General features: G+C 41.0%; 1 protein-coding gene and 2 pseudogenes across 8 annotated transcripts in view; 1 reads left to right on the forward strand and 2 right to left on the reverse strand.

The window, feature by feature from the left end:
- Positions 1-2,190, reverse strand: part of LOC309621411 (uncharacterized protein) — a 402,030-nt gene extending 399,840 nt beyond the window's left edge. For 2 of the 6 annotated variants that reach the window (XR_014239993.1, XR_014239995.1), the window contains exons 1-3: positions 1,875-2,190; positions 1,671-1,717; positions 877-960 (exon numbers count right to left, since the gene is read on the reverse strand). The gene's annotated coding sequence lies outside the window, so the exon portion shown is untranslated. The remainder of the gene's footprint in view (positions 1-876; positions 961-1,670; positions 1,718-1,874) is intronic. The other 4 variants (XR_014239996.1, XR_014239997.1, XR_014239992.1 and 1 more) reach the window with 3 other exon arrangements.
- Positions 1-11,004, reverse strand: part of LOC309621413 (mitochondrial import inner membrane translocase subunit Tim8 A pseudogene) — a 65,910-nt pseudogene extending 54,906 nt beyond the window's left edge. The window contains exon 1 of the transcript XR_014249859.1: positions 10,872-11,004. The product of XR_014249859.1 is annotated as a mitochondrial import inner membrane translocase subunit Tim8 A pseudogene (transcript). The remainder of the gene's footprint in view (positions 1-10,871) is intronic.
- LOC309621416 (RING finger protein 11-like) lies at positions 3,641-6,530 on the forward strand (annotated as a pseudogene). Its single transcript has 2 exons — positions 3,641-4,861; positions 5,076-6,530. The product of its transcript is annotated as an RING finger protein 11-like (transcript).
- Positions 11,005-11,713: the final 709 nt, after the last annotated feature.

Below are 11,713 nucleotides of genomic sequence, written 5' to 3' on the forward strand. Positions count from 1 at the left end.
CCCAAACAGAGACTCTATAGCCACTAAACAATAACTTCCCATTCCCTCCTCGATCCATGTTCTTTCATCTTTCGCATTGTTTTTCCTAACATCTTTTAGCCCACTTTGAAATAATAGGTTACAGTTTTGATCTGTTTTGTGGACCTGTCTTTTCCAACTTGATTTTATTGTCTGAAGACATGCTATTCTGCTCCTTATTCTCTTTTTTCTTACACTACCTCTGTACGGGATTTGATCCCAATCCTTTTCTGTTACTGATTTTTGGATGAAAAAAGTTTTACAGCACTTTGAAAAGGTGGTGCGAGGCCATGTGGAAACATGTTCTTCATGGCTGTTTCATCAATGCTTCACTTATACTGCTTTGGAATAACTGTTTTCCAGGAGGCATAAACCAGTGGGCTTTACCATTGGACAGAGTGCAGAGAAAGGACCCCACGAAAGCCGATCACCTTAGCAGAAATGACTTAGTTATGATTTCACCCAAGATTGGTCACAAACCAGCCTGGGAAACTCAAGGCACCAGAGACAAGGCATAATGCCATCTTTCCTTCTCTCTGCCTCAGCTCTCAAGGATTGGTCACCTCCATGTTATTAGTAACTATTATTTGGTTTCTGTTCATAATTACTATCAGGAGACACAGCACTTAGGGGCCTAATTACACTGCCTAGCTACGCACCATTCTTCTTCATCTTGGCTTCCTGTCCACCAGCAGGAACCTGATTTAGTTTTGTTCTCCCTTCACCACAGCCCAGTAATTTTTGTGCATGACTCTCAGTCTCACCAGAATCTGTATCTCTCACTCTGCCCCAACATTCCACCCCATCATTCGCTCCCTGAAGTGTACTCTAGAAATTTCGGTCAACTGGATATTTTACCACTGTTCACCATCTCTTATGAAACCAGAAGACGAGCAGCTTTCTTATGGAATGACGGAGAACTTGTAAAGATAAAACACCAGTCTGCAGGAGAAAGGGAAGAAGAGAATGATGGAAATCGTTTCTGCAAAACTAGTTTTACATTACGTTTTGTTTGTTCCTGGTAAAGAAACTGAAATCTTCTAAACATTAAAAAAAAAATCTAAACCACTAAAGTCAATAATACAGGAATATAACTTTTGAAAAAAAGTTCTTTGGCTGCGCAGCATGTGGGATCTTAGCTCCCCAACCAGGGGTTGAACCCACGCCTGCTGCATTGGAAGCGCAGAGTCTTCACCACGGGACCACCAGGGAAGTCCCAGGAATATCACTTTTAAAGGAGAAGTTATAAACCCCTTGGTTCTATGAACTGGAGATTTTTAGTAAGAAGTCATGTATTTTAAATGACTTGGAGCTTTAAAGGAAGGAAGGAAGGAAGGGAGGAAGGAAAGAAGGAAGGAAGAAAAAGGGACTTCCTTGGTGGGGCAGTGGATATAATATCAAAAGTAAATTAATTAATTAAATAAATTTTAAAAAGAAAAAAAAAATGCTGAAATCCACTGACTAATTATTCAGGCTATTATATCTTGCTATTTCCAGATACATCCCTTTATAAACTTTTGGTAAAAGGTTATCGTATGTCAGAACAAATGAATTACAGACTTTTCTATTTTTCCAAAATTTGAGAAATTCCCTTACATTTCTCCCTTCAAATTTTATAACAAGGGAAAAGTAGTGACAACCCTTATACTTACATTCAATTGCATCATCTGGCCACATGCCTTCTACATCAATCAAATATCTACAAAACAACAAAATTCGAGTCATTTGTAAATAAAAAGGAAAGAAAATCAAGTTTTTGCAAAAAAAGGTCCAATTGTGCTTTACAAATACAGATAGAAAAATCCTAAGAAAATATCAGCATATCTAATCAATAATTATTAAAGCATGATATATACCATGACTACAAAAAGGCTTTATTCCGGAGTTTCCCTGGTGGCGCAGTGTTGAGAATCTGCCTGCCAATGCACGGGACACGGATTCGAGCTCTGGTCTGGGAAGATCGCACATGCCCCGGAGCGACTGGGTCCGTGAGCCACAACTACTGAGCCTGCGCGTCTGGAGCCCGTGCTCTGCAACAAGAGAGGCCGCGATAGTGAGAGGCCCGCCCACCGCGATGAACAGTGGCCCCCGCTTGCCGCAACTAGGGAAAGCGCTCGCATAGAAACAAAGACCCAACACAGCCAAAAAAAAAAAAAAAAAAAAAAAAAAAACAGGCTTTATTCCAAGGACCAAGGATGCAAGGATAACGCAACTTTAGAAAATCTATTAATATAGTTATTTACATTAATACAACAATTTAATCAATAAATGAAAGAGAATAAAATACAGGACCAAACTGGCAGATGTTAAAAAGTTATCTGATAACATACAACGGTCAGTTTCGGTCAAAATGCTTTGTACACTAAAAACAGGAGACTTAATATGACAAGAGTATTCATCAAGAACCAACAAATAACAAAAGACAAATTAGGACAAATATTAACATCATATCTAAAAAACCCTATCTAACCAACCACAGGAGCCAGAAACTTAGGAATCACCATCACTGACAGCTATTTCTCCCTCACCCTCATCCTCAACCCACCACCAGTGCTGACAATGATACTGCCTACATACCTCTAGAATCTGTCCACATCTTTCCACCAAAATGACCACCATACCCTGGTCCAAGCCACCATTATGCCCAATTTCTACACAAGTCTCCTAACTTGCTTCCTCGCTTCCACTCTTTCTCCCTGCAGTGTATTCTCCACTCGGTAGCAAAACGATAGGTTGAAAATGCAATTGGGTATGTTCCACACACTCACCTTCAACAAAAATAGTTCAATGGTTTTCTATTACTCTTCAAGTCTGAAACCTTAAACATAAGCCTGCACGATCGAGCTCCTACCCACACTTGCAGCTCCATTATAATGACATGCTCCCCCAACGGCCCCACCTTCCTGGCCAGTTCCTCCAACACAGCATATGCTTTCCTCTTAGAGGGTCTTTTGCTATTCCTTATGCTCAGAAATCTCTCCCCAACGTCCCTATCTGGTTAATACCTACTCATCCTTCAGATATCAGCTGAAACATCCCTAAACCTTCTCTAATCTCCATGATGAGATCAAATCCTCCCTAAAATATGCTCTCATGGTACCATGTCCCTCTCCTTGGCACCTGTCAGAGTTGTAATTCTACATGCAGAGTGTGATTCTTGAATAGCTATTCCCTCTCTGGACTGCTAGAATTCACAAAGGGCAGGCAGGTCAAGTCTCCTCACTCACAAAATTTCTCAAGTCTTTTTGCTAGCACCCAGCACAGTGCTTAAACATAACAGATGCTCAATACGTATTTCCTGCATGAACAACCATACATTGGTACAGTGTAGCAACACCCACAAAAAGCATAAGGGCATAAACTCCTTGATGCAGAAGTCCCATTCTGAGTGAAGTTAACTGAGACAAAGCATATATATTCAAAGATGTTCACACAGGAATGTTCATTACTTTGATGTTTTATAATATCAAAAACTTCTGACTTGTACATGTTCATCAGTAAGCAAAGGAACAATGCAGCCTTAAAAAAAAAAATAAACCGATCAACAAAGGATTAATCTCCAAAATATATCAATAGGTCATGCAGCTCACTATTAAAAACACAAACAACCCAATCAAAAAATGGGCTGAAGACCTAAATAGACATTTCTCCAAAGAAGACATACAGATGGCCAAGAAGCACACGAAAAGCTGCTCAACATCACTAATTATTAAAGAAATGCAAATCAAAACTACAATGAGGTATCACCTCACACCGCTTAGAATGGGCATCATCAGAAAATCTACAAACAGCAAATGCTGGAGAGGATGTGAGGAAAGGGAACCCTCTTGCACTGCTGGTGGGAATGTAAACTGATACAGCCACTATGGAGAACAGTATGCAGGTTCCTTAAAAACTAAAAATAGAATTACCATATGACCCAGTAATCCCACTACTGGGCATATACCCAGAGAAAACCATAATTCAAAAAGACATATGCACCCCAATGTTCACTGCAGCACTATTCACAATAGCTAGGTCACGGAAGCAACCTAAACGCCCATCGACAGGTGCACGGACAAAGAAGATGTGGTACGCATATACAATGGAATATTACTCAGCGATAAAAAAGAACGAACTTGGGTCATTTGTAGAGACGTGGATGGACCTCGAGACTGTCATACAGAGTGAAGTCAGTCAGAAAGAGAAAAACAAATATTATATATTAATGCATATATGTGGAATCTAGAAAAGTGGTACAGAAGAACCGGTTTGCAAGGCAGAAATAGAGACACAGATGTAGAGAACAAACGTATGGACATCAAGGGGGGAAAGCGGGGCAGGGCGGGGGTCGGTGGTGGTGAGATGAATTGGGAGATTGGGATTGACATATATACACTAATATGTATAAAATAGATAACTAATAAGAACCTGCTGTATAAAAAATAAATAAATTTTTTAAATTCAAAAATAAATAAATAAATAAACTAATTAAAAAAAAAAAAAAAAAAAAAAAAGAATGAGGTTGGGAGACTGTCAAAACAGCACACAGATCACACACTCAAGCCCCGGAAGATGGGGAACTGCCTTAAGTCCCCCACTTCGGATGACATCTCCCTGCCTCACAAGTCTCAATCCGACTGGGCTAGCTTTGGCAAGGGGACGGAGCTGGATCAGGAGCTGCTGCTGCCATATCTGGATCAAGTTCCAGTTTTGGTCTCTCATCCAACACCTAGTCAGACTCGCCTAGCACCTCAGCTGAGAGGAGCAAATTAGGATAGCTCAAAGAATAGGCCTCATACAGCATCAGCCTGAAGGAGTTTATGACCCTGGAAGAAATGGATCAGAAAAAAGGATCCGGGGGACTTCCCTGGTGGTGCAGCGGCTAAAGACTCCACACTCCCAACGCAGGGGGCCCGGGTTCGTTCCCCGGTCAGGGAACTAGATCCCACATGCATGCCGCAACTAAGAGTTTGCATGCCACAACTAAGGAGCCCACCGACTGCAATTAAGACCCGGCGCAACCAAATAAATGAATAAATAAAATAAAACAAATATTTAAAAAAAAGATCGGGGAGTGTGTGATCTGTATGATGCACTTTGTTTATGAGAACCCAATTTGATTTCTGCTGTGTATGCAGATCACCTGGGCTGTACAGATGACTGGCTGATGAGATCCTTCACGTGCCCCTCCTGCATGGAGACAGTTGATGCAGCACTGCTTTTGTCCTACGAGACTAACTGAGCCAGTGTCTCTCACCTGACTTCAAGTGAACCATCATTTTTGGTGGTTTTGATCTTTTGTGGTTGAGCCCAAAGAGCCAGGGATTAGGAATTAAGATCATGCATGAAAGTTTCCTAAAAATTCCTGAACGGCTGCAGATGTTGGGGAAAAGCACGTGATATTTTAGAAATTTAGGGGGAAAAAGGAGGATGGTATTTTTATGTAAAGCCTTCACCCAGTGTTGAAAAATATAATTGTTATTTAGATCTTGTTATTCCTCCAGTACATAGGAATTGTGTAAAGTGTTACAGCAGCTATATATGTTTCAACTGTGTGCCAAAGATTAGGATAAAGATAGTGGTTGTTTTTCCTAAGTGAGATAACTTTCTTCTTCCCCCTACCCAAATTCTTTTCTGAAGTTGCTGGCATTTGGGTCAAGGTTTTATGAAAAGCCACATTTTAGAACACTGGCACAAAAAAAGGAGTTTTAAGCTGGTTTGCATAGTTCTTTTTTTGTTTTAGAATAAACATAGAGCACTTATATTTTTTACTTTATAGGAACTCCACAAGTTAAGGTCCCATTGTTCTTTTGCTGTGATTGTTGTTACTATTGATGTTGCTGTTTTCTGTCTTTGCTGGTTCTTTCTAATCTACCATTTGTCATTATTGGCATATGATCATCTCAGGGTCACAAGATGGCTGCTGTAAAACCAAATATCATATTCTCACAAAACAAGGAGGAAGCAGAAAAAGAGCCCAAATGGTCATTTTCCTAATGCCTATTTATCTTTTCTCAGAGAAAAATATCATTCTCATAAGCACAATAACAGCCTTCCCTTAATTACTCATTTGCCAAAACAGACTGATATGACCATTCGTAAGACAATTCATGGCAAAGAGGGATATGATAATGATTGTCTTAGCCTAACAAGGATTTATCCACTCAAGCTGAATGCTTCACTCCTCAAAAAAGTCATAAAGCTCTATGAGCAAGGAAGAACTACTAAGTGACTGTTAAGTAAACCATCAGAATTGTTTGTCCAAGACCATACGATTCTTTCTTTCCACTGGAAATGGAATTCATTGCCTTAGGTCTTTTTCAATAGTGTACTATTACTGTTGGGGCTGGCTCTGTGCTTGAAAACCAGCTGAAAACCAGTTATAACCTGTTACAAGTGCTATATCTGTTTGCAGTTAAGAAATGCAGAATTCAAAGTGATCTCCTAGCTTGTAAGCCAACTGAGATTCACTGTCCCTCTTCTATAAAAAAAATGAGCTAATGTGTCCAGAAACTAACTCTAGTAAAGTGGGGTTTATTAACATTACCCTTTCTTATGAGTTTCGTCAAATTATTTTGGTTGTTAACATGGTGATAATTAAAAGTCAAGGTAAATTTTAAATATTAAGAATTCTGATGTATTGAGCTTGAATTATGCCACCATGCTTATGTAAAAATGAAAGTGGCACCATGGTTACACTGAGAAAAGTTTCTCAGTTGTAACCATTTTGATTTCTTCTTTCCTGTGACCTCCTTCCCTGTTGTCTTGAAGCACAGCAAAAGGATACTGCATGTCTTCTTACTGTAGTGCTGAGGTTATTGAAGTTATATAAAACACATCTCAGTCTCTTGTTTCTTGGAAGGAAAGTCCTGCTAGTTGACTGACAATTCTAAGCAGGGAGAATTAAGAGAAATGTGTTTCATGTTTTGCACACAAATGAAGAATTTGTATAATCACGACTTCACAGCTGTGATCTCAAAAAAGAAGGAATTTCTCTCTTTCTATTTTTCTTGCAATTAACGTAAGAACACTCTAAATCTCTAAGTTTCTGAAGCGTTAGTAGAGATGGTCTAGTAAAGATGTAGTTGTAATGTTTTACCCATTTAGCATGTGTTTATTTTTCCTTATGTACTCCAAGGTGACATATTTGTTCAGCTCAGTGATATTACAGCTAAAACAATCATTCATTAGTAAAAGGAGAAGCAATCTCAACCTAACAAATCAGAAGTGTTTCTTATTATTTTATACTGAGTTGAATATTTGACTCTTAACACTTTTTGCTACATACAAAACACAAGTCTCTTGAAGGGTTCCTCATAAGTGCATTATACAAGGATTTAGTATGTCCTAAGCACTTAAAGATTTGACATTCAACTGTAGTAGTATCCATGTTGGTTACTTTTCTTACGAGCCCCATGATGAGTTGGAGAAACACTGAAAGAATTAAGAGTATCAGGTTCTATTAAATTGTTACATGTATCTTGCTTAAGTTTGTGCTCATTTATTTATATCCAACTACATAAAGCAAATTTGGAGGAAAAAAAAGAATAATAAATAAATAAGAATGAGGTCTCCAAATATTGTCAGACGAAGATGTCCTCCATATATTAAATTATAAACCAGAATGTCTAAAACACTATACCATTAAATCACAGGTACAGTCAGTTCTGTATATCCAACGGTTCCATAACCTGCAGATATGGAAGCCCGACTGTACTACACCATTTTACATACGGGACTTGAGCATCCGAGGATTTTCGGATCCATGGGGAGTCCTAAAACCAATCCCCCTGCAGATACCAAGGGACCATTGTATATGCTTATATCTGCATTTTTTACGTCTGAAAAAATATGTGCTAAATTATTACTGGTGGTAACATCTGAGTAGGGGGCAAAATTGCCTTCCACTTCATACACTTCTCTGACTGCATTTTTTGCATTCAGCTTACATTAGCTTACATTACTATTGTAAACAGAACAATTTAAACATGCTCTGCCTCTTGGGGTTGGCAACTCACCTGCACATGAGGTAGCCAGTCCTGTTGAAACCATGGGTACAGTGGACACCAAGAAGTCTGTCTAGAAAACAGGGAATATGGAATTAAGTAAGCGAAGTAGATACACTAAAAACGAGTTATACAATTTTCTGAAGAGTAGCCTTTATTAGTTACCACAACACTACCACTATCCTGAAAAGGAAAAACTCTGAAGAAAAGAGTGTTTTTGCAGGAACGTACTATAAAGAATTAACTACTATACAGTCAAAATTCATTGTCTCTGGGAAATTTTGCATAGCCTCCAATCAGATGCAATAGTGTGGACTGGAGAATGCCCATCAGGAACTGATCTGACTATAGAAAAAGGGAGTGGAAAAAAAAAACAGGCTATCAGAAGAACAGAATTTGTTTTTGAGTGAAACAAATGGAATGCCTTCACTTTTAATGCTCAATATTAAAAAGAACAAACGGTTTCTGAAGGGCTCTTGGGGTCCCCAAAGCACTTCCATTCCTTCTCTCCTTCACTGCTCCTCACACGCCACGGGTCTATATGCCTGGGGAGTTCTCGGGTTAAGTAGCACCGTTCTTATTTCACAATGAAAAAGTAAGGCTTGAGAACGTAAGCCCAAGCTGCAGAGCAGGCAAACAGAAAAAAGACTAGAATCGAGTCTCAGATTTTTCCAACGATGCCACAGTATTTTGTGGTCCAGGACTTAAAAAAAATTATATGAGAGAGTAAATAAAAAACAACAACATGTAGCTGATCTCTGCAAAAGCTATGTCTGTGACTAGGTGGTGTCTGGCATTCGTCATCTCCTGCCTGGAATACTACCGCCCTACAATTCTAACAATCTCTTCTATTTCAACTGATCCTCCACATGGAAGATGTTCTCTCTCTAAAATATAAACTTGGCTGGATTGCTCTGTTGCTTAAAAATCTGTTGTAGCAATGCAACTTCCCTAACACGAAGCGTCTGCAACTTCTCCAGAGTCTCTGCCCCTGCCGTCAGTTCGGCATCGGCTACTGGTACCCCTTTCCAGACACTCATGGGTAGTGCCTACCTTTACCAACATTCTAGCACGACTATGTTATCTGGAGTTACTGACCACAGCCAGATCTCCACTTCAGCTGCTTCCTATCCAGGTGTTCTTGAGTGGGACATCACAGCAAGCACTGAAAAGAATTCTTCTTCACTCGGAGACTTTACTCTGGCACTCACTGACCGGCATACAGCTGCTTCCTCCATGTTTCTGGCAGCCCAGTATGATAAAACTTCAGACGCCAATAACATGGTCCCTCTACATCCATCGCTTTCTGCCAGCCTTGCTCAGGGAACACCATCTCAGATTCCAAATCAGGGGCAGAGCCACCTGTCACTTACCTACCAGGAAGGAAGCCAGGTATATTACTATAACCAAGGCACACTGGGGTCTTTACTGTATGGAGAACTTGGCTCCTGCCCGCAATCCTATGGCTCTGTGTCATACACAGGAAGTAGGGCCTCTGTGCAACCAGAAATGGGAATGGGACTGAAGGAGATTCAGCCCACAAATATCCGACCACCAGCTTCCACCTCTGCAATCTGCCACCCTGTGTCTGCTCAACGCATCACAGAAACAAGTTTTCAAGGTGAGTACACAAACGGCAGAGAAAGTTGAAGAATGAGGTCGGCATTCAAAAATGGGGTCAAATCGACAGCTGGGAAGGGGTGTAGAGACAGGTAGAATTTAGATCCTGAGCCTTTAATAACCACTACCTTCTCTCAGTGCTCTCTGTTTTTAGACTCTATGTAAGAACACCTAGGGCTTCCCTGGTGGCGCCGTGGTTAAGAATCCGCCTGCCAATGCAATGCGGGGGACACGGGTTCGAGCCCTGGTCTGGGAAGATCCCACATGCCGTGGAGCAACTAAGCCCATGTGCCACAACGACTGACCCTGCATCCTAGAGCCCGTGAGCCGCAACTACCGAAGCCCACGCGCCTAGAGCGCATGCTCCGCAACAAGAGACGCCACCGCGAGGAGAAGCCCGCACACCACAACCAAGAGTAGACCCCGCTAGCCGCCAACTAGAGAAAGCCCGTGCACAGCAATGAGAGACGCAGTGCAGCCAAAAAAATAAATACGTAGAATAAATAAGTTCAAACAATAAATAAATACATAAACATAAATTACAAAAAAAAGAACACCTAATGCAGGTGGGAAGGTGGGAGGGCCACTGTAGAGGTCATCTATGCTACATGTCCAAGAACCCCGAGAGCACACCAATCGGTACCACACTTTTCACTGCTGTAGCCGATCATTCCCCCTGTACTACCACACTGTAGCACTCCCTTCCCTCATCTACTGCTATAGTCTCTTTGGAAGGTGTTTCAGAACTCTTGTTATGAGAGTGCCAGTTGAACTGTCCTCACTTCCTTCATTTATACCAGGATTGAAGACCTTGTGGTCCGAGATCCTGTCCAGAGAGCAAGCAGGCTAAGACTCTGTCTTTGTTGATGTATTTCATCAAAAAGGGCTCTACCCCCTCTCCTACTTCATGGTGTGAAGTGTTCTTAGCCTCTCGGGAAAGTGGGGAGAATGGAAAGGACCCTATATGAGAATGCTAGGCTCTGTAAAACATTTCAGGTTTTTAAAAATAAGACTCATTTTGTATTGGACTTACAACAGTCCTATGAAATACAAAGAAAGCCGAGAATCAGTGACAGGAAAGGATCACCAGTAAGAATTACAGCAGTCACCGCTTACCTCGTAGCATAGGGCACTGTCCATGATCCTTAAGAAGAGTTAGTAGAAATGCCTTGCCCATCTTGCCCCTGAACCCCTTGAAAGGTACACGACTGCTGTGTTGGTGTTTAGGGGGAGCATCTCACTTACCAGGGACTGACTTCTCCCTTGATTCCTCTGTAGTGATGGAGACTTCCCCGCTGATGAAAAATTCCCTGGGATTGCAACCTCCAAGCCAGACAGCTTTCCTATGGAATGACAGAGAACTTGTCAAGGTGAAACACCAGTCTGCGGGAGAAAGGGAGGAAGAGAATGATGGAAATCGTTTCTGGGAAACTATTCTTACATTATGTGTTGTTTGTTCCCGGTAAATAAACTGAAATCTTCTTAACAGTAAAACAAAATCTAAACCACTAAAGCCAATAATACAGGAGTATAACTTTTGAAAAAAATTTCTTTGGCTGCGCAGCATGTGGGATCTTAGCTCCCCAACCAGGGATTGAACCCACGCCTGCTGCATTGGAAGCGCAGAGTCTTCACCACGGGACCACCGGGGAAGTCCCAGGACTATCACTTTTAAAGGAGAAGGTACAAACCCCTCGGTTCTATGAACTGGAGATTTTTAGTAAGAAGTCAATATATTTGTTGTTAGGCTCATTTTATGTTAGGCTGTCTCCCTGCACAGGATGCAGGCGCCTTGAGGATGGAAGTCATATCCCTCTATAGTACGTCCCTCTTCTTTCTGCTTTGCAGTTTGCTGCTCCACTTGCTCAACCCCACCTAGTAATAACCTATACTTCCCTTGTTCCTGTTTTCCCATCTGGAAAACAGACAAAAGGCAACCAAACAACGCAAAGGTCTCAACAAATAAGGGATATCCAAAACCAGAGATGGCCAGAACTTCTGTACCCCTGATGAAATAGTCCTCATACAAAACCTGATAATCAAATTCCTTAATGCTAGGAATCACAGTGAAAAATAGTATCTGAACT

The sequence above is a fragment of the Balaenoptera borealis genome (genome assembly GCF_965194805.1).
Source record: "Balaenoptera borealis genome assembly, contig: HAP1_SCAFFOLD_419, whole genome shotgun sequence".
NCBI lineage: Eukaryota > Metazoa > Chordata > Mammalia > Artiodactyla > Balaenopteridae > Balaenoptera > Balaenoptera borealis.